Below are 23075 nucleotides of genomic sequence, written 5' to 3' on the forward strand. Positions count from 1 at the left end.
TGGCCATTGCTGTGGCTGGAAGGCGAATGCGTCCCCGTCGTAGGTACAGTCAGGCTCCTACCTGCGCCCCTCGCCCCACTGACCCTGCAAGCGCAGCATGCTGTGCGTCCTGACGGCCCAGAGGCCATCTCTCCCAGACCCCAAATCCCAGCAACCATGAAGGAAGGAGTGAAGGACTCCGGTCATTCAAAAAAGAAAAAGAGGGACGAGGTACGGGGAGACATGCCTTGATGTTTCTTACTTATTGTTTTAAACCTCCACAAAAGCCCCTACTACAAAAGTGCTGGATACTAAGGCTATAGACCCCCCAACACCTAGTCCCGCCCCCCAGCGACCGCCCTCTCCAGATTTTAAAGGGTTAGAAAGCAGGGTTGGAACTCCTTGGGACTGGCAAGGGCTCAGGGAGGACCGCAAGGGAGCGGTCTGCACCGTTTCCCCAGGACTGGCCTGGCGTGCAAAGCAACTGGGTGCTGCGTTCTGGGAGTCGGACGGTTTCTGAGCTTCTCCTCAAACAGGCAGTGCGTGCCTGTGACACTGAATTCCTCGCCTAAGAATGACGGACCCTGGCGCCTTGCTCTCACTCTCACCAACAAGAGCTAGGACGTAGAACGCTTTCACCAAGTAGTAACTGCATTTACAGAGGGTGCGACCTTCGCAGAAAAGGCCACCTTTTTGCATCTTGACCGAGGTTGATGACTCGGCATCTTGCCAGAGGTTGATCACACCTGTGTTAAATGCTTTCTTTGTGCAAGCAATCGAATGGGGGCTCTAGTGTGGTTGGTGAGGGTCAGGACAGTTACCGGGAGAGTTTTTGTAACACACTTCGTGAGTGAAGAATCTGGGAGATGTCTTTTCTATAAACCTCATCGGAAAACCCAGAAAGGCGCTCCCAGTGGAAAGAAGGTGTGGCCAGGCGGGGTCCCCGGGCAGCAGGAGGGACCCGCGGGTGGATGCTGGCCTCCTTCTCTACTTTGCAGTTTGAGTTTCCATTTTGCAGGGGTCTAATCTCACTCGCACAGATGAAGAGCTAAGCTTCCACAAAGCGGATATGTACCTCTCTCCCCGCCAGCTTGAAAAGCGATTTGGGAAAGGGATTCTTCAGGTGCCTTACAGAGGGTGTCACTGTTCAGGGATCGTCTTTGTATCCTAAGCATTTGGCACTGTGCCTGGCACATTTACTATTTGTGAATTTTGGAAGCTAGTGACCGAGTTAACAAGGGGCTTTTAGCATGAAGCGTGATTTGTGATCCTCAGTGCAGACCGGGGAGGGGTCCTGGGGAGTGGCACTAAGGTTAAAGGCCGCTCTCCTCCCTCCCAGTCCCTCTATCGGCCGTCCTCCTCCCCACTGTTCCTGGAGGATGGACACCCTCTTCCCCATCCCCCGTCTCCCTCTCCAAGGGACAGCAGCTCACTGTGACTGTTGGAAGAGTTAGGCAGGTGGTTCCCTGCAGCCCGCTTGGTCCACTCTGTGACTTGCACTAGTGGCGGAATAACGTTCCAGCAGCGATTGCCTGCGACCTCGTCCTGAGCATAGGCTCTTGCAGGTTGGGCTCCCTTACCTGCCTCCAAGCCCCGCAGGCGCTGGGGTTGGGGTCCTGTCAGTCCTACTAAAGGCTGGTGGCCTATGCTACAAACTCCTTCAGTAGGGCTGTAGTACTCTGCCCTCCCAAGGGGAGCTGACCTGGCTCACAGCATTCCCAGCTTGGGTTGCTGGGCACAGGGGTGTGGGGCAAGTGACTCTGCAGCCAGGGTAGAGGTGAGGGACTGGGCTCTGGACTCAGCCCTGCCTCTCCCCACTGGGACCCCCACACAGCTGCTTCTGTGGTGCCAGCACACTGTTCACCTCCTGCTGGCTGGCTTGTACCCCAGGGCAGACTGGGGGCTCTGGCTGCCTGAGTCCACTTTGATCCTGGACTTTCTTGGGAGGAGCTCGAATTCCAGGGGCGACAAGATAGTAACCTTGGCTGACACGCAAACTGCTTCCTCCCTGGGGGACAGCTGAGTCTGCCCAGGAGATTCTGGGGCTGCCTTCCTTGTCCAACTCATTCTTCAGGACTCCCACACCTCTCTGGGTTCAGGGAGACTAACCTGGGGGTGTGTGTGTGCATGACTGTGTAAGAGTTTGTGTGAATGTGAATTTGAGTGCATAAGTGTGAGTGTGCACATGTGTTATGAGTATGTGTGAGTGTGAGTATGAGTGTGTGGGGGTTTAGAAGGTAGTGGTCCCACTTGCTCAGCCTGGAACCTGTTGCTTTCCCATGCCCTAGGAAAAGCCTCATCCAGGAGAAAGCAGAGGAGGTGGACTGGCCCCTGGCTGGAAGAGAGCCTGAGCTCCCTGGGAGACCTGACCCTAGTGACCCCTTCACGTGTTGGGTGCTTAGAACAGATGACCTGCATTCTGGAAAATTATTGACCTCTTCTAATCATGATACTTACTTACAGGGATGAAAGAGGGCTGAGCAGATATGCCACCTTATTTGACCATTTTGTTCTTTTCTGCAAGAAGTGGAGATTTCCAAGGTTATTGGAGGGTTTTCAGGTCTGCCTACTCCCAAGGTGCTACTAAGTCAAATATTCAGGTTTCTCTCCTGCGCGTAGTGAGTGCAAAGGTCTACTTGCCATTAGAATCGATTTTACATTTTAGCCATCTATTTTTATATCTGGAAAAGGCAGCCTTCAAAGCTAAGCCTTTGCAGAAGCTTACGTATTTTCCTTTAAACTCATTTCTCTAACGCTGATATTGAAATTTTCCTGCACCGAAATTCCTAGTCTTTTTATTTAATGATAGATGTTAAAAATTAACTGCTATAATGTGTGTATAAGAGAAATTTTAAGGGAAGTGATAAGTGAAATCCAGGCCTCTTCAATGCAGGCGTTATGTGATTCGTGAGTGTTAAAAGCAAAACAAAACCATAATAGAATATGTTACTTACCATCCAAAATGAACACCAGTGATGGATATGCATGTAGTCATAGCCACCAAACATTTTAAATATCTCCCAAATTATCTGTGACTAGTTGCTAGTCATCTGATTATTTTTCTTACACATAATACACAAAAAGGTAAAGACTTCCCATATTATGCAATCTCTAATAATTATGATAACTGATAGTTTTTGAACATTTTACAAATATTTTACATTTATCTTTTTATCTTTTACATTTTATCTTCTTTTAACATGATTCTACTATACCACCCATCTTTAGGTTTATGATTTTTTTTGAGAGTCAAGAAGGCACTGGTCTATTTGTTTTTAATTCATGATCCTGATCATTTATTCCGTCTTGCCCAGTGTTGCCTGGAGTTCCCTAATGTCTTGCCTGGAAGAAATGACTTACACATTTTCAGGGGGAGGAAAGGGGAAGCCTCGCTTGGGAGAACAGGAGATTAGAGACCATGGCTGCCTGTCCCCTAAAACAGGCAATCAGAGCTCAGGAAAGAGCAGAGCAGAAAAGGGGACTGTGTCCCACAAACAAGAATCACCCAGTCAAATGGTGCTCTGAAAACAATATTCAAATCAGGAAGAAACTCTAAAACTTCCTTTAAGGATAGTTGGATTAAAGCGTGAGTGAAAATATGGGCTCACTTTTGAAATATATATCAATCATATAGCTAATCATAATTTTCTCTTTACAGCATGATACATTTTCCTTGTGTAATGTATATCATTTTGAAATCACACTTCCACACAGTCCAGAATTACAAATGAAGCTAACGTTTATGTGATCAGCATTGGCCTCCCCTATCACAGTGGCTGTAGCTCTCAGTGGTAGGTGGCTGCAGCTGCCAAAGGATTCATGGAAAGCATTTAATAAAGTAACTTATTTTTCTGTCACGCTTTCTCAGCCTTATATAAGTAGATACTATTTATCAAGTTCAGAAATGAGAAAAGGGACAGTGGAAAGGATCAGAAATTTAGAGCTTATTTCTAAAATAAAATATTTCATCCACACAGATGGGCACGAGCATGTTGTCTCCTGAGCTGTGGGGGCTGGAGCTAGGTGTCCATCCGGTTGCTTTGTAAGTGTGTCTGTTTCTTTACGGGTGATGTGTGTTTGTTTATAGTCAGAGATAAGCAGATGACTTTGGACTTTACCTTTGAGGGAGGATGATGTTGCCACTGGGCACTTTAAGAGGCTCTCATTGCCATCATGGCTCTGCCCTTTATTGTGTGGTTGTGGAGTTCCTTTTGTTTCTCTTTTCTTTCTGTAAAATGGAGATATTCACATTTCCTTCCTTGCATGGTTGTGATAGTGTGCACAGCACACCTTGTATAAAGCCTGACACACAGCAGGCGCTGCCTTACCTTTATGAAGATGAGCAGAGAGCAGAATGCTCAGACGATGTCTCAGTCAAAATTAACAGACTAGGAGGTAAGAGCATGGACCAGGAGAAGGCTGACCTGAGGATGTAGGATTCATGGGACAGCAACTTAGTGCCTTCCTAGAGCCAAATTGTGTGTGTGTGTGTGTGTGTGTGTGTGTGTGAGAGAGAGAGAGAGAGAGAGTGTGTGTGTGTGTGTGAGAGAGAGAGAGAGAGAGTGTGTGTGTGTGTGTGTGTGTGTGTTGATTTTTAATTCTCAGGATTTTTCTAACCAGTTTTACTCAATATTCCAAATCTGCAGTTGCATTCTTCTAATAAAGTAATAGGACTTAAAAACAATATTTAAAACAATTACATATTGTTCTCACTAGAACAATACTGATGATGTTTACTTTTGTCTTTCAGCCTCATTTTTGTAGTCTTTATTTAATGTGATTTTATTTCTAACATGTCATTTTCCTTTTGGGTCCTTGTGTTACTAACAGTTAATTGTATGTGAAGTTACGTAGTAATGATGTGTATGATATTATGCTTTTTTGCATAAATATTCAGAAGAACTTAGAGTAGCATAAGCCCATCTGGATATTGAAGAACAGTTGATGAAGAACAATATGATGATACCATGTGTACAATCTACAACATTAGAGCTTGTAAGATTTTTGATTTAAACAGTTGTCTTGAGAATATGGAATCAGACAAAATTAAAAAACCAATTGAAATGAGGCTACACACAAAAATATTGGGAAAAAAAATTTTTTTGAGGTAGTCTCACACTGTTGCCCAGGCTGGAGTGCAGTGGCACGATCTTGGCTCACTGCAACCTCCACCTCCCAGGTTCAAGCAATTCTCCTGCCTCAGCCTCCCGAGTAGCTGGGGCTACACGCGTGCACCACACCACCCCACTCCACTAATATTTTGTGTTTTTAGTAGAGACGGAGTTTCACCATGTTGGCCATGCTGGTTTTGAACTCCTGAGTTCAAGTGATCCTCCTGCCTTGGCCTCCCAAAGTACTGGGATTACAGGCGTGAGCCACCACGCCTGGCCTGGAAAACATTTTTTAAATGTTTGGCTGTCAGTCGAGGTTTGTCATATTCCTCAGAGCTTCCGCTTGACCTTCCAGACCTGTCTAGGACGTGACGAAATCAAAATGATGAGAAGTACGGACTGAACATCGTGAAAAGCCCATCGGACATACAGTTTCTAATAACTTCATAATTTCTGAACTGTCTAGTAATTATCTAATAGGCATAGAACATTTAGCTAAATTATTTTTAAAATTTAATTTCAATGTGTTGGGTTTTTAAAAGAAAATATATATAACAGTTACCAGCTTATAAAATGTTTCATTGCACCTGCAGCATATACATATAATTTTTACTTGCCTTGCTTTATCGTGCAGGATGGTGAAGTTTTCTGATTATGACTTGCTATTTTTAAATTCCCCTTTTGTGCTGTACTGTTTGGGCACAATCCTGCATTAAACTAGGATACTGTGGATAGACATTTAAACTCCTTTTGTATATGAACTTGCAAATTATAGACATGTTTGACAAAAAAGGAATGGATTTGGCCTATCTGTGAGGTTAGTTCTGCCAGAAACTACTTAGGCTTTCTGTGGCCATTGCACCAGTCACCTGGTGGGGGAAGCTTTTGCCGAGCCCTTCGCTGCTGTCTTCAGGAGTGATTTCATTCCGCAACCCAAACTCAGGTTATTGTCTCCCCAGTATTGTTGCCGACTCTGAACTCTCCACCCCACTTTAGATTCAACTTGGTCAACACCAAGCATCCTGTCTCCCCGGGGCCTTCTCTGGTGTGTGCTCAGAAGAGTTCTAGGTCAAGTGAACAAGCCGCCCTTCTGCTACTTAGCCTGCACATTTGTGACGAGACTGTGGGTGCCACTGCTGCCTTGGGTGCCAGCGCTGTCCACACCAAGCACTTTGTTCATGGGCACGCCTCTAAGTTTTGCCCTTAAGCTTTCATCTCGGTCCACATATGTATTGCTTGGCTTTACATCCTGTGCACCCTGCAGCTTGCGGAACCTCAGGCCTCCAACCTGGCCTCTTGGCCTCATTCCATTTTTACCCTGTGTGGTGCCAGATGTGCCTTCCCCTGCCCTAAGCCCCCCAGAATCTGTTCTTCCGAGAAGCGTAGTTGGGGCTTTTCTCAGTGGTCAGTTACATTCCAGCCTTAACCTTGGTCAAACCAGTCAATCCATTGTTACCCTTCTCCCTTAAATACACCACTTGGTCTTTAGCCCAACAGGCTTGTAGTCCTGACTGGCAGCAAATAGGCTCTTTTCTTCAGTTGACAGAAGGCCCTGTCAGCCAGTTCTAAGCAAAGACAATTCTGTTCTTCTTGAGTGCTCTTTTCCATATAGATTTCTTGGCATAATGACGCTTGGATAAGACAAACTTAGTCTGTCTCCCCTGATAGTCAAAATGCAGGTGATTGAAGCAGGTATGTTAACTCTGCTTAATGAAGTTTCCCAGGGCTGCAGCCATGCTCTTCTATCCCACATGGGTTGCACGCCTCTGCATGGTTCAAAACAGCCTGTTACCACGTCCACATCAAGCTGAAGGCTGGAGGAAGCAGATGCAGAAGGAACACTCCTTCCCCACCCTCGGTGGGTACAGCCAGGAAGCTGCAAGGATCACCTCTGCTCACATCCAGTTAGCCTGAGTTTAGTAATCTCCACCTACCTAACTGTAAAGGAAGCTGGGAAATGTCGTTCTTATTTTGGTGGATAATGTGCTCAGCTAAAATGGGAAAGGTGGGTCTGTGGCCATGACAGAGAGTGGATATTAGCAGCAATAACAGTGTCATCTATGCCGCCTGTAGGTGAAGGTAACTTAGTATGCCTGGCAGGCACCACTGACATTTTTCTGAGGATCTACGCCAACACCCCTCTTTGCTTCTAGACCTTTAGCTAGACTCAAGTCCCTAGGCTTCTAAAGATGAGGCACAAAGTATGATCCATGAGATCTGTACTCCAAAACAACATGAGTTTCTCAGTTTAGACAGAAATCAGAGGAACGTGTGTGGGAATGGGTATTAGGGAGTGGAATAATGAGGCAAGGAACATGAGGTTGGATCGGTCAGTGTTGTCCCTCCAGGGCTTAGAAAGGGCTCTGACAGTTTGGTTGGTGGTGGAAACACGCACCAAAATGTGGCCTACACTAAACGAATTTGAAATGCCAGAGCTGCCTCGGTATGCCAGAGCGGAAGGGATCCAAGGGCTTAGGGAGATTGGGATGTTACAGTGGCTTTATCATAAAAAATCTGCTCATCCACCTTGGGAGGGTGCAGAGGACACACTTCCACCACAAGTGTGGGGAAAAATATTTGTGAAGGGAGCCTCAGGTGTCCGTGAAGAGCTCTGGGGCTGCTCTTCTCTGCCGGTCAGAGATTGCAGTGGAAGCTGCTGCCACTGACTGCAGGTCCTTAATGGATGGTGGGGCCGTGTCTGCAGCAGGGATGGTTGGATCCCGGGTGGCGGGGCCGTGTCTGCAGCAGGGATGGTTGGATCCCGGGTGGCGGGGCCGTGTCTGCAGCAGGGATGGTTGGATCCTGGGTGGCGGGCCGTGTCTGCAGCAGGGATGGTTGGATCCCGGGTGGCGGGGCGTGTCTGCAGCAGGGATGGTTGGATCCCGGGTGGCGGGGCGTGTCTGCGGCAGGGATGGTTGGATCCCGGGTGGCGGGGCCGTGTCTGCGGCAGGGATGGTTGGATCCCCGGTGGCGGGGCCGTGTCTGCGGCAGGGATGGTTGGATCCCCGGTGGCGGGGCCGTGTCTGCGGCAGGGATGGTTGGATCCCGGGTGGCGGGGCCGTGTCTGCGGCAGGGATGGTTGGATCCCGGGTGGCGGGGCCGTGTCTGCGGCAGGGATGGTTGGATCCCGGGTGGCGGGGTCGTGTCTGCGGCAGGGATGGTTGGATCCCGGGTGGCGGGGCCGTGTCTGCGGCAGGGATGGTTGGATCCCGGGTGGCGGGCCGTGTCTGCGGCAGGGATGGTTGGATCCCGGGTGGCGGCGGGGCCGTGTCTGCGGCAGGGATGGTTGGATCCCGGGTGGCGGGGCCGTGTCTGCGGCAGGGATGGTTGGATCCCGGGTGGCGGGGCCGTGTCTGCGGCAGGGATGGTTGGATCCCGGGTGGCGGGGCCGTGTCTGCGGCAGGGATGGTTGGATCCCGGGTGGCGGGGCGTGTCTGCGGCAGGGATGGTTGGATCCCGGGTGGCGGGCCGTGTCTGCGGCAGGGATGGTTGGATCCCGGGTGGTGGGGCCGTGTCTGCAGCAGGGATGGTTGGATCCCGGGTGGCGGGGCCATGTGATCACCAAAGACTAAGTAGGTGTGTTGCCATCATGGGGGACAGTGGAGTCAAAGCAGCAATCTGAACAGCCTGACTTGGGAGTCCTACAGCACTGGGTAGGTAGTCATGGTGTCCCTAGAAGAGAACTCGATGGGCAGTCTACTGAATTCTGACGTGATCTCTGTAAGCAGAAGAGTTCTAGGTCAAGTGAACAGAAATCTATCTTAAATTACCAAAAGAAAGGGTCACGGTCCCTCAATCAATTCCCAGATTCGAGTTTCAGAGCCCTTTAAAGGAAAGGGAGGCCGGTGACCCGACTACACTGCTGATTACCCATTTCTTTGAGTAACAAGTATCTTCATTTGAAGTGCAAATACCTGTGAAAAGATAAAATGGCTATTTATTAGGTCAAATAGCTTATTTGCTCCCATCGTCTAGCTGGGATGGGATGGACATTTTAAATAAATGGGAGAGAGAGTATCTAAATTGTGGGTACAGGTATGATCTAGATGCCCACCTAGTTTTAGAGCGTCATAATATCACTGGGCAATTAGGGGCTTATCAAGAAGACTTCCAACACAGAAAGTAGCACATCTTTCTCGGGGCCTGCTCTACACACCAGAAACAATACAAAAATTCTTTCTCTTCCTCCTCCTTTTATTTGCATTACATGGTTTCTGATGTTCAAGGTGAAATGCACCATCTTGACTAAAGAGCCCCAGCTCTAAAGCCAGGTTATTAGTGCTGATCTTGGCTCTGTCATTCAGCTTGTGACCTTGTTTAAGTTGTTTGACCTCTGTTTTTGAGATATTTCATCTGGAACATAATAATAGAACCTAGCTCAGAGGATTGTTGCAGAGCTTAGATGTCAGTGCTTATGAAGTGCTTCGAGCAGTGCCTGACATACGGTAAATACTCAATAAATAGTTGCTCTTATTAATAGCTCCAGACTCAGAAGTTAGGCATGATTATGAGTAAAACATTGGCTAGTGTGAGTCCTTCTCATCAAGAGCAGCACAGTTTCAATGGGTGGATAATTTAGAGAACCAATCAACTTACAAGAAGCTTTGGAACATGACGCGTTGAAAGTTGAGAATGGTTTTGTCTTTGCTGTCTTCTCCCCAATCAGATACATCAGAAAGCCTCTGTGCTCTGGTTCATGGTTACCTTTGATACAGTGTGATTTCTTTTCTCCTTTAATTCTTCTTCCCAAGCAGAAGGATTTGTTCCTTCTGTGTTCACCCACCACTTTGTTCATACTCATTACAGAGTGTTGTATTAAAATTTAGTTCTAGGATCACTCTCTTTCCTTCTATGTGTCTGTAGGTTCGGGGATCTTGTATAGTCCTTGTTGATAGCCCCAGCATGGAACTCACTCCTCAGCATACAGATAACAGTCGTTTGAAAACATCTTTTGGCCGAGTGCAGTGGCTCATGCCTGTAATCCAAGCACTTTGGGAAGCTGAAGAGGGTGGATCACCTGAGCTCAGGAATTCGAGAGCATCCTGGGGAACGTGGTGAAAGCCCATCTCTGCTAAAATACAAAAAGAATAGCTGGATGAGGTGGCACGTGCCTGTAGTCCCAGCTACTCGGGAGGCTGAGGCACGAGAATCACTTGAGCCCCAGGGGCGGAGGTTGCAGTGAGCCGAGATTGTGCCACCGCACTCTGGCTTGGGCTACAGAGTGAGGCTTGGTTTCAAAAAACAAACAAACAAAACAACAATGACAACAAAAAAAAACACTGTATCTTTTGGATTGTAGGTTTTTCAAATTGTGAACATTACATCTGATCATTACACGGCAGCTACCCAGCAAGGACTGTAATACACAGGAACACTGAAGAAATATTTACCAGTTGACTAATTAAAACATTCACTGACTAATTTTTTTTTCTCTTGAGCATCTCAGAAGTCTGAAAATAGAGTTAGGTCTAGTTTCCTATAGCGATTGGTTTTTAAGTCTTTGAATATAAAATTTATAACAGCCTAATGTATACTCTGTGACTTTCATAAATGTGAATTGTATCAGGACGGCAATTAACACGTTTTACTTGCTTTGCAGTGAACAGAAAAGGAAAAACCCATTTGAGGATGGTAAAACTTGAGTCACATCCTTGAAATGCATATTATTTTTTAAAATGTTTTTAGCTCTCCTGGAACCACACAAATCGATCTGTTTTCTCTTGCGGTCAAACCCTCTAGGTCAGCAGTTTGGCCACAGGTGCAGTAAAGGAGGAAGGATAAAGACCCTTAGCCAGCTGGTAATTGTGAACTGAAGCACCGTGGAAGTGAATTAGAGAGATGGGCAGAGTTGGGCCGTCCCTGCTGCTGCCGCCTCCTTCCTCCTGCTGCGTTCCCTGGACTGTCCCTGCTGGGCAGCACCGGCTTTGGCATTGCCGTGGGCACGCGGACCCCTGCTAGGGAAACTGGGCAGCACTTGGGTTGGAAAGGGTCCTGGTCTGAGGGTCTGACGAACAAATCTGGATCCTGTTCATAACGAGCTATGCGACTTTGCCAAGTTACAGTAACTCTCTATTTTTCAATTACATCATCTCTAGAATGAGGTGTTCAAGGCTAAGAAATATTTTCACAATTCTCAGGGTAATATTTCTGCACATGCCTTTTTTAATATTAAAAGGTATGGCCATAAATCACTGCTTTTTAACCTACATGCCAGAATTTTTATATCTAAATTGCTCTGGCCTTCTTAATAAGCATCATATGTACATACACTTAGGACTTGCCCTCAAAGAAAGGTTAGGAACTGCTAAGAACAGTAATTTTTTTTACTATGTTAGAGATGTGGTTCAGGATTTTAGGAAACAGTTGGTTATGAAGGAGAGACATTCTGTTTAGGCTCTGCACTTCTAATATTTCGATGATCCTCCCTCACCTGCTCCTAAAACAGAATCATGCAGACTGTGCACACCAGTGATGGGAATAGCATGAACGAGATGTGTGAACATGTTTAGATTCGAATTGGCTTTGTGTATCTGCAGAAATAAAGGAGCTTCATCACCCATAGCTTATTACTAGACATGCCTTTAAAGAAAACCAAGCTATATTACAGTTATTAATTGAAGCTAAGCAATCCTATAAGAACACAGGACGATATAAACAAGATTTGAGTCAGAAAAAGATAGTGAGTGAAATACTGAATGTAATCAGTTGCAATATTACATTGACATTGTAGACTTTATGAGATCTCAGATAATTATGTTATCCATAAAAGGAAAGGGAAGGCTGCACAAACACCTCAAGTGTGTGTAGCTCAGACTCACACTTGGGGCTCCCTACTCAGGTGTTGCCATCATGGCTCCAGCATTAGCTGTGGGAGTGTGAGCTTCCTGTTCTTTAACCTCCTCTCCTTCCGCTCATCAAACTAAATACTAGTTTTCAAACTAAATATTTTTCAAACTAAATATTAGAGCTTGCTCATGCTTAGTTAATCCTGACTCCTCTTGGCCTTGGGGCCCAAAATCAGTCCAGCTGGTAAGCAAGGAAATGTTCTTCGCTGGACCCAGGCTTGCATTGCAGGCCAGACAATTCTGCTGTAGCACACAGCCTCTGGCAACCCATCCTCAGTCACGAGAGAAGATGAAAGGTCAGATTACAAGGCAATGAGAAGAGGGATCCTCATAAAATGGGCTTTGTTTCTTGTGAGCCAGTGTTTTCTAGAAAGTTCCAGCTCCTAGGATTTTTCATTAACAACCACAAACCTCTTTGGCAATAACTTTCAAAGCATGATCAGTTTTGCTGCAAAGCATCATCGTGGTTGCATCGCCTTAGAGCCACACTGCATTTCTGACCCGCTGCCTGACGCCCCCGCCTCGTTCACTGGACTCCACTTATCACTATTTTGGGCTATTTTCAAACACTAAAGCCACCATCAAAGTGCAACAATTTCCCACCATGTAGGTTATTTTAAAAGATGTGACAGAGTCCCTAAAGCATTTCTTAAATTGGGTATCAAAATGTTTTGAGCAAATATCTTTAGAATAAGGGTGTATTCTCCCAAAATTAATTACGTAGAAGAAAACAAAGGTCAAATATTATCTTATGACACCAGTTGGTTGTCTATTCCAGTAGATCCCTAGTCAGATTTGCAAATGGAATCTAGTTCTGGTATCTGTGTTGGAAATGCATTGCTCATCTCCTAAGGAAGGAGAAGTATTCCAGTCAGACTCTTAATACCTTTGCAGGCCTAGGTGGGCAGATCATGAGGTCAGGAGATTGAGACCATCCTGGCCAACATGGTGAAACCTTGTCTCTACTAAAAATACAAAAATTAGCTGGACGTGATGGCATGTACCTGTAGTCCCAGCTACTTGGTAGACTGAGGCAGGAGAATCGCTTGAACCTGGGAGGCGGAGGTTACAGTGAGCTGAGATCATGCCATTGCACTCTAGCCTGGGCAACAGAGCGAGACTCCATCTAAATAAATAAGTAAATAAATAAATCTTTGCAACGTGAGCCAAACTATAATGTTTTATAGCTTTGAATATGCATATAATGCATTTTCTTTAAAAGAGCATATTTGAAGTGTGAATTTAATAGCCCACTGGTGATTTTGTCTTCCAGTTGCTTTTTAAAATCATACTCTGATTTTGCTTAATTTTTTCTGCTTGCTCCCCTGCAATGAGATCTTGTACATTCCCCACCACACTCATACAGTCATCCAAGATGTGTATTCACCCAGCCTCTCCTGCCTTAAAATAGCCCTGGCTTTTGTTTACTCCAAAGTCAAAGGAAACTCACGTCTGATTTTTTGTTGATCCATATCTGTTTATAGCTTTTGACATTACTGCTTTCTAGGTTTCTTTTTTGGCTCTTGCCCAAAGGGAGTTTGAAAATTGTTTGAAATCTTATTTTGAAAGTCTCTAAATATTGTTATTTAGACTTTCCCATCTGTGTGTTCCTCATCCCAATTTTTGGCCCTTCATCTCCATCTCTTTTCTTAATAGAAACATAAGAAAAGTTTTTTTTTTTTTTCGCTTGATTAATTTCTGCTTTCCCCTTAACAATTAAACAACACTGTGGGTGGGTGGGGGGTCAATATAAGAGGGGTTCAAAGCTTATCCATGGTGTCTGTAGTTCAGTGCTGATCGCCCTTGGGCACTGATTTTTGATTCTCCATTCTTCATCAAATCATGCTTTATTCTTTCTTCCCATGTAGCACCTAGGATTTTGTGATGTCATTCCTATTGGGAAATATTTTTCTTTATTTTTATTTTATTTATTCAGTAATTTATGACAGTGAGATATTAAGTTTCATGATTAGGTCTTTTTGAGAAATGCTGGGCTAAAAGTTAAATGCTATACATGGCAAGACTGTTCAGAGCTCAATGTCTACTGCAAATGGTGAATTTCTAAGAGTTTAGTACAACATGCAGTGTTTTCCAAACTTATCTGACCACAGAACCCCTATTTCTTACCCTTGGCACTAATGTCCTGGGAGCACACGTTGGAAAATTCTAGACTTTTGGACTACCGGATAAACCAATGAAAGAGTGTATTTTGGGATGAGGGCCTTTTGAGAAGACCAGAAATCTCACTTTTCAGGTGTGAGCATGAAGCCAACGCTGACTGGTGGTCACTATCACAGCCAGGAGAGGGAAGGACAATTGGGACTGCCTTTTTCTTATGTGTGCTTGTGGACTTAGGTTTGTAGTCTTTATTTTAGAAAAACAAAGTGGCCAAAAAGAGAGAAACTGCCTTAGAAACTAGATATTCCAGCAGCTGTAGAACGCTGGAAAATAACCAGGCTACATACATTTGCAGGTGTAGCAGCAGCATAGGGGAAAACCAACAAGGGAGTTAACGTAAGTCACACAGCATCCTGCTTCCCCTGCCACCGCTCGTGACTGGATGGCCACAGTGGCCTCCTGAGGGTCCTCCTGTTTCATATCCCTCTGTAATGTCCCATCTCTACGTGCTGACCACATGGGTCTTTTCAACACTGAAGTCAGGTATCATTCCTCTGCCTTAAACCCTCCAGCACTTTCTTGTTGCACTTAAACAGCAAATCCTAAATCCTTAGCTTGTCCTATAAAGCCCCCGGCTCTTGCACCTTCTAACCACACTGGAATTATTTTTGTTCCTCAGTGTATTAGTCAAAGTTCTCAGAACTAATACGATATGTGTGTGTGTGTGTGTGTTTGTGTGTGTGTGTGTATATATGTATATATATGAGTTTATTAAGTATTAACTTATATGATCACAAGGTCCCACAGTGGGCTGTCTGCAGGCTGAGGAGCGAGGAGAACCAGTCTGACTCCCCAAATCTGAAGAACTTGGAGTCTGATATTTGAGGGCAGGAAGCTTCCAGCACGGGGGAAAGATATAGACTGGGAGGCTGGGTCTGTCTCTCCTTTTCACGTTTTTCTGCCTGCTTTATATTCACTGGCAACTGATTAGATTGTGCCCACCAGTTTAAGGGTGGATCTGCCTTTCCCAGCCCACTGACTCAAATGTTCATCTCTTTTGGCAACATCCTCACAGACACACCCAGGATCAATTCTTTGTATCCTTCAATCCAGTCAAGTTGACACTCAGTATTAACCATCACGAGTCCACCCCTTGTCAACTTGAACCCATACACATCTCCTGAGATCTTCAAATGAAGACAATAATAAGGTCATAATTATGCCTACCATAATACAACTGTCCCTCGTATAACCGGAAACGTGCCAGTCTGCAACCCAAATACTATTATATAAAGTTAATAGTACTTAAATGCTGATATGAAGTCAATAAATCTTATGTCACATGATAAAGGTGAAAGGAAATAAAATGATTTTCTTAGTACAAGTGTGTACATGCACAAACATGTTTTTAGCAAAAGAAGGAGGAAATATACCTAACAATTACTCCTCGTTTCTGCAGCTGGTCACGTGGTCGTGGCTGGTATTGAAGACTATCTTTCTCTACTACCCATTCTGTATTCCCTTTGCCTTCAGCAGGCATCTCAGCAGGTCATGGTTTTTTCCTGGTGGAGTGACCCAGACCTTCATTCCTGAAGGGTTTGGGTCATTTGTAGTGCTGCCTGGTTTGGGCTGTTGTAGTTTCCCATTGACCTTAATCATAGGGCATGGTAATACTAAGGGATGCCCTAATGGATCTCCTGTATTCCATGCATACTGGAGATGACCCAGTGATTCTGGGTCAGTCACCCCAGCCAACACTATAACTCCCTTCTCAGACTGTTGACCTAAAGGTAGGAGGAGCCCAAAATATCCAGGTGGCAATCTTAGCTCCCAGTTTAATGGAATTGTGTCTTCTGGTGGCAGTGTTCCTTCCTCTGGAACTAAGACCTCTAGGCCAGCAGAACGTAATGTCATGGGAACAGGAAGCAAACATTTTGCTAGTGGATCACCAGGGGTTGTGGTGAGTGGTGGCACTTCTACTTCCACCTCTTGATTCCTGGACATGTGAATCCTGGTTATTAGAGAAACAATACCATATATTGGATGTTGATTTGGAGCATACATGGCCTTCTGGAGAACTTTGCCCCAGCCCTGCAAAGTATTTTTACCTAGTTGGCGTTGTAATTGTGATTTCAAAAGGCCATTCCACTGTTCTATCAATCCACCTGCTTCAGAATGTTGGGGAACATGGTAAGACCATGTTGAATTCCATGAGCATGAGCCCACTGCCACACTTCTTTAGCCATAAAGTGAGCGCCTTGGTCAGAGGCAATGTTGTGTGGAATACCATATTGGTGGATAAGACATTCCGTGAGTCCATGGATGGTAGTCTTGGCGGAAGCATTGCGTGCAGGATAGGCAAACCTATATACAGCGTAAGTGTCTATTCCAGTGAGAACAAACATCTGCCATTTCCATGATGGAAGAGGTCCGATATAATCAACCTGCCATCAGGTAGCTGGCTGGTCACACTGAGGAATGGTACCATATCAAGGGCTCAGTACTAGTCTCTGCTGTTGGCAAATTGGGCACTCAGCAGCGGCCGTAGCCAGGTCAGCCTTGGTGAATGGAAGTCCATGTTGCTGAGCCCATGTGTAACCTCCATCCCTGCCACCATGGCCCGTTGGTTCATGGGCCCACTGGGCAATGTCAGGGTGGCTGCAGAAAGAAGTTGAGTGATCCACAGAACGGGGTCATCCTATCCACTTCATAATTAAACTCCTCCTCCACTGAGGTCACCCGGTGGTGAGCACTCACATGGGATACAAATATCTTCACAGTTTTTGACCACTCAGAGAGGTCTATCCGCATATCTCTTCCCCAGATTTCTTTGTTACCAATTTTCCAATCACGCTTCTTCCAAGTCCCTGACCATCCAGCCAAACCATTGGCTACAGCCCGTAAATCAGTATATAATCACACATCTGGCCATTTCTCCTTCCATGCAACATGCACAGCCAGGTGCACGGCTCGGAGTTCTGCCCACTGGGAAGATTTCCCTTCACCGCTGTCCTTCAGGGATGTCCTAGAAAGGGGCTGGAGGGCTGCAGCTGTCCATTTTCACATGGTGCCTGCATATCGTGCAGAACCGTCTGCGAACCAGGCCCTTGTCTTCTCTTCCTCTGTCAACTGATCACAGGGAACTCCCCATGAGGCCTCAGTGCAGGCTGGGGAGAGGAGAGAAGGCAGGTGGCAGGAGTGGAGACCATGGGCATTTGAGCCACTTCCTCCTGTAACTTACTTGTGCCTTCAGGACCTGCTCGAGCCCAGTCATGTATATACCACTTCCATTTGATGATGGATGCTGCTCTGCATGACCCACTTTATGGCTAGATGGGTCAGAAAGCACCCAGTTCATGACAGGCAGTTCAGGTCCCATGGTGACTTGATGACCGATAATCAAATGTTCAGTTTCCACCAAACTCCAGTAACAGGTCAAGAGCTGCCTCTCCAAAGGGGAGTAGTTATCTGCATAAGATGTCAGACCTTGCTTCAAAATCCTAGAGGCCTTTGCTGTGATTCATCTATGGGGGCCTGCCAAAGGCTCCAAACAGCATCCCTATCTGCCACGGATGCCTCAAGCACCACTGGACCTACTGGGTCACATGGCTCAAGTGTCAGAGCAGCTTGCACAGCAGCCTGGACCTGTTGCAGAGCCTTCTGTTCTGGACCCCACTTAAAATTGCAGGCTTTCGGGTCACTCGATAAATAGGCTGAAGTAACACACCCAAATGAGGAATGCATTGCCTCCAAAATCCAAATAGGCCTTGTACCTCTTTCTTGGTTGTAGGAGGGGCCAAATGCAGCAATTTATCCTTTACCTTAGAAGGAATATCTGGACAGGCCCCACACCACTGGACCCGTAGAAATTTTACTAAGGTTGAAGGTCCCTGAAATTTAGGAGGATTTATTTCCCTCCTCTGCCACGCAAATGTCTCTCCAATAAGTCCAGTGTTTTTGCTACTTCTTGCTCACTGGATCCAGTTAGCATAATGTCATCAATGTAATGGACCAATGTGATATCTTGTGGAAGTGAAAAGCTGTCAAGGTCTCTCCGAATAAGACTATGACACAAAGCCGGAGAGTTGATATACCTCTGAGGCAGTACAGTAAAAGTATATTGCTGGCCTTGCCAGCTGAAGGCAAATTGTTCCTGGTGGGCCTTATGGACAGGAATGGAGACAAAGGCGTTTGCCAAGTCAATGGCTGCATACCAGGCACCACCAGACGTGTTAATTTGCTCAAGCAGTGAAATCACATCTGGTACGGCCCCCGCAGTTGGAGTCACCACTTGGTTAAGCTTGTGATAAGATTGTCATTCTCCAAGATCCATCTGTCTTCTGCACAGGCCACATGGGAGAGTTGAACCGGAATGTGGTGGGAATCACCACCTCTGCATCTTTCAGGTCCTTGATGGTGGCACTAATCTCCGTAGTCCCTCCAGGGATTTGATGTCGTTTTTGATTGACTAGTTTTCTAGGTAGAGGCAGCTCTAATGGCTTCCGTTTGGCCTTCCCCACCATAGTAGCCCTCACCCTACTAGTCAGGGAGCCAGTGTGGGGGTTCTGCCAGCCGCTGAGTATGTCTATGCCAATTCTGCATTCTGGCATTGGGGAAAAGACCACAGGATGAGGCTGGGGACCCACTGGACCCACTGTAAGTCGGCCCTGAGCTAAAACTCCATTAATTACCGACCTCCATAAGCCCCTACTTTAACTGGAGCACCACGATGACATTTTGGGTCCCCTGGATCCACCGTCGGCTCAGAGCCATGCCAGTAGTCCCTGAAATGTCTGATCATTTCCCTTTCCTCAATGCACAGTTACCCTGGTGAAAGCCAGAGGTCTCCTTAGGGAAGGATGGGGGAAAGATTCACTGTCTGTAATGTAGTGGGGTTCTTCCTCAAGGGAACCCAGCCTCCCCTTCATTCAAGGGGTTCTGGGTCTGTAAACTGGCTCAAGTCTGGAAATTGATTGAGGGGCTGTGATTCTGTTTTTACAATTCAAATTAGTCTTTTGTCCATTTGACCTAGAAGTTTTCTGTTTGTATAATTTAAGTAAGAATGCAGTAGGCTTCCTATCAATTTCACTTCTAGGAACACCATGATTAATTAGACAATGCCAGAGCTCTACACAAGTGAGACTATTCTGATTGCCGCTTTGCCTCTGCTATCCATTATGGTAGCTATGCCCACCTTGCCTTTGACAGTTGAGTGCTGCCACTTGGCCCCTGCCACCTCAGGATCCAATTATTCTCATTGTATTTAAATTTTGTAGTTGAGCGACTGTGGTTCCAAAGATGCAGGTGCTGCCCTCACAAATCTATTTCGCAAAGCATTGATCAAGGGTATATCTTCTGGACCCTCTCAGCTGGGATGGGTAGATCTAAAGTGACTAATCCAGTCCACCATTCCAATCTCCCTAAACCTTTGGATCCCTTCCTCTATATTAGACCAAGGAGATTGGCATGTCCAGCTCACTCACAGTGGGTGATCTTTTAATCCATATTTTAACCAACCAAGCAAATACACTATTAGAACGTTTTTAATTCCCTGAGCTGCAACATTAAATGCAGAGTCCCTACTTAGTGGACCCAAATCAATAAATTCAGGCTGATCCAACTCTTTGTTCCTTCCACAATTATCCCATGCCCTTAATATCCATTCCCATGCCTGTTCTCCAGATTGCTGTTTATATAAATTAGAGAACTCAAACAGTGCTTTTTGAGTGTAGCACACTTCCTCATGGGTCACATGCTCAACCTCACGTTTAGGGACCTGCCAGGACTTTTAGTCTATTTATAGGTCTAGAAGCAAACAGGTGTTGGGGGAAGGCTTCTGAGGAGAATCAACATTATCTTGCCTGGCAACTGCCTCAGGGGAGGCCACCACTGTTGCCTCAGGTAGCACAGGGTTTATCTCCTCAGATAAAGGAGGAAAGGCTGATGGCAGCATGGTTCTTCGGGAGGGGATGTTGCCACTGCTGGGGATGGGGAAGCTGTTCCTTCCAGCAAAAAAGGTTCATCACAGTTTACAAACTCAGCGTCTCCAGCTTCATCTGGGTCCTCCCACACGTCCCCATTCCAAGTTGCAGGGTCCCATTCTTTTTCAAGCAATGCCTTCGCTTTAACAGTAGACACCTGGTGAGGCTGTGCGTGTATCTTTCATTGCAGGTCAGCCACTCATGATAAGAGCTTGTGTCTGTTTTTCCACAATTTCAGCTCTTTCTGTACAGGAGATAAGACTCTCACTCAGAGCAACCTTAGCAGATTTGAGGCTCAGTATCTGCTTCTGAAGCCTGGAGACAGAATCCCTGAGTTCATCATTTTCTTTCATCACTTTGTCCACTGAACTTAGGAGCAACCAACCAAGAACATTTTGTTCCTTAGTTCTCCACATATGGTCAAAGATATTAGGTATAGAGTCACTAAACCACTTGCCTCTCATGGGTGGTGAATCAGGAGTGTCAAATCTATTTATTTTGCGTACTCTCTGAACAGTTGATGCCGAGGACTATCAGTGTTCTCTATACTGTTAGAAGTAGCGTCCTTAGCATTTTCAGGTCTAATCATATTAAGCAGCCAACTCCAGAAACCCCAAAACCAACAAAAGAACTCTATCCTTAATATTCTGTTCCTCTAGAACCACTTGTGGTACCAAAATCTGTATTAGTCAGGGTTTTCTTAGAGGGACACAACTAATAGGATACACACACACACAAGTATATGCATTTATTTCATATATACATATATATGTCATATACATACATACATATATATGTATAAATATAAAGGGGAGTTTATTAGGTAATAACTTGCATGATCACAAGGTCCTGCAATAGGCTGTCTGCGAGCTGAGGAGCAAGGAGAGCCAGTCTGAGTTTCGAAACTGGAGAACTTAGAGCCTGATGTTCGAGGGCAGGAAGTATCCAGCACAGGAGAAAGATGTAGACTAGGAGGCTAGGCCTGTCCCTCCTTTTCATGTTTTTCTACCTGCTTTATATTCGCTGATTAGATTGTGCCCACCAGATTAAGGGTGAGTCTGCCTTCCCCAGCGCACTGTCTCAAATAGTAATCTCTTTTGACAAGACCCTCCCAGACACACCCAGGATCAATACTTTGTCTCCTTCAATCAAGTTGACACTCAGTATTAACCATCACATTCAGATACAACTATTTTTACTTTAAGTCCTTTGCACTGGCTGTGTGCTGTGATGAGCATTTTCCCCCCTATATCTCAGCCTAAATGTCACCTACTCAGGGACCTCTTTCCACACCCCTCAAACACCTGGTCCTGGTCACTCACCAACATACCACACTTCTGTCATTATCTCCACAGGACTGTCTCAATTCTTTGATGTTAGTAAGTGGTTAGTAGTATCCGCCTCTTGCCTCCTTCTCTCTCCCCCAACTAAAGCATTTGTTCCAGGGAAACAAGCTCCCACTCTCTGTCTTATTCCTTGCTGTACCCACAGTGTCTCGGGTAGGGCCTGGGCTGCAGTAAGCTCACAATAGTTAAGTTCTTTACCATAAATGTTCACACAACAGCAATGGAAATGACACCAGTATGTTCATTCATTCCTCCATTCATTTCAGTCTCTGTTTCCTCATCTGTAACATGGAGGTAACTACCTCATAGGTCACCGGGGCTTTAAAAACAAAAAACAAACCAAAAAACCTAATGTACTTAAGGTATTGTTACACGGTGTCTGGCATATAGTAAGCATCTAATAAATATAAATTATTATTGTGATATTGATCTTTCATTGATTCATTCAACAGACATTTACTGGTCTATCAATATGGCTTGATTCTGGGTATACAAAAAACAAAAAATGTATAAGGCATGGCTCCTCCTCTTGAGATCGTCTTTAAACCATAGATAGTTCAGCTTCTCTGTAGTTCTCAGAATAAAAAAAAACTGCCGATGCTGTTCCCCAGATCATGTGCGTCCTGGAGTATTTTGAGTGATGGTGGGAGGTGACCAAGAAACTGGCACTAAAGGTGGGAAGAGGACTGTGTGAGGAGCGCCCTTTACCAGACCTAGGGGACAGCAGGACAGTAGGATGGAACAGTCATCGCGGTGGCCATGGGCGCTCAGGCTGGCACAGTGCAATGAGGTGAGTCCTTGCATGTGAACAGAAAGGAGAGAGGGGAGTGATGCTGGGCAAATAACAGACCATTCCTCACCACCAAAACCTGCTTTTGGAAAATAATTTAATAAAACTATGATGGTAAAAACTTCATGTTGAACCTACTGGGAATATTGACTTTAAAAAAGGGAGGTGGAGGCTTTAAACCAAACCAGCAGATCTCTGTACGGGGGGCCATATGGCTCAGCTACCTGTGCTGCAGGCCTCTGGTGGACATGGACAGAACTGCCCACCGTTCTACTTATAAGGCAGGTCTAGGGGTAAGTACAGACTGAAAATTAACGTATTTGGGAAAATAAATGGAGTTATTATGCGTGCTTTGACAACACTCTGGATAAAACCACAGTCACGTGCCACTTGTCTGTCCATCTTCCGGTAGGCGCCGTTCTTCCTCTGCCGTTGGGCACTAGAGCTGCACTGGCAGCCGTCGAGTTAGCAGGTGTGAATGACTCTCTGTGTATTTCTCTTGCCCTGTCTTATCTCCGACTCACTCAGCCACTTCATACAATCAAATTGGCAAAAGCCAATGCTGGCAGGGACCTCTAAATACTTTGGCACTGCTCAGAGAGAGGATCCGGAGTTGCTGTCAGTGGGGGCTGGACTGTTGTCCTGCCCTGAACTGGACTCTCTTTGCCTGGCATAGAGCTACGCAATCCCGCCTTTGAAGTTTCTTTTCCTCTTTCGTTATGGTTACAACAGGACTTCATAAAACCAGGATGCTCTTCCCTGCAGGGTAATCTTTATTTGGAATGGAGTCTGTCTTGGTTTCTGCAGATGTATTGAGGAAATAATCCAACAACGTCATGAAGCGTGCTGGATTCTTAGCACCAAACATGCGTTTTGTCAGCTAAACAGAGGGGTCTAGTTGTATA

At 45.7% G+C, this 23075-nt stretch overlaps 1 protein-coding gene across 5 annotated transcripts in view; it reads left to right on the plus strand.

The window, feature by feature from the left end:
* Positions 1–23075, plus strand: part of PIEZO2 (piezo type mechanosensitive ion channel component 2) — a 468788-nt gene that overhangs the window by 1332 nt on the left and 444381 nt on the right. The gene's annotated exons all lie outside the window — the stretch shown is intronic.

This window comes from Chlorocebus sabaeus, chromosome 18, assembly GCF_047675955.1.
Source record: "Chlorocebus sabaeus isolate Y175 chromosome 18, mChlSab1.0.hap1, whole genome shotgun sequence".
In the NCBI taxonomy this organism is placed as follows: domain Eukaryota; kingdom Metazoa; phylum Chordata; class Mammalia; order Primates; family Cercopithecidae; genus Chlorocebus; species Chlorocebus sabaeus.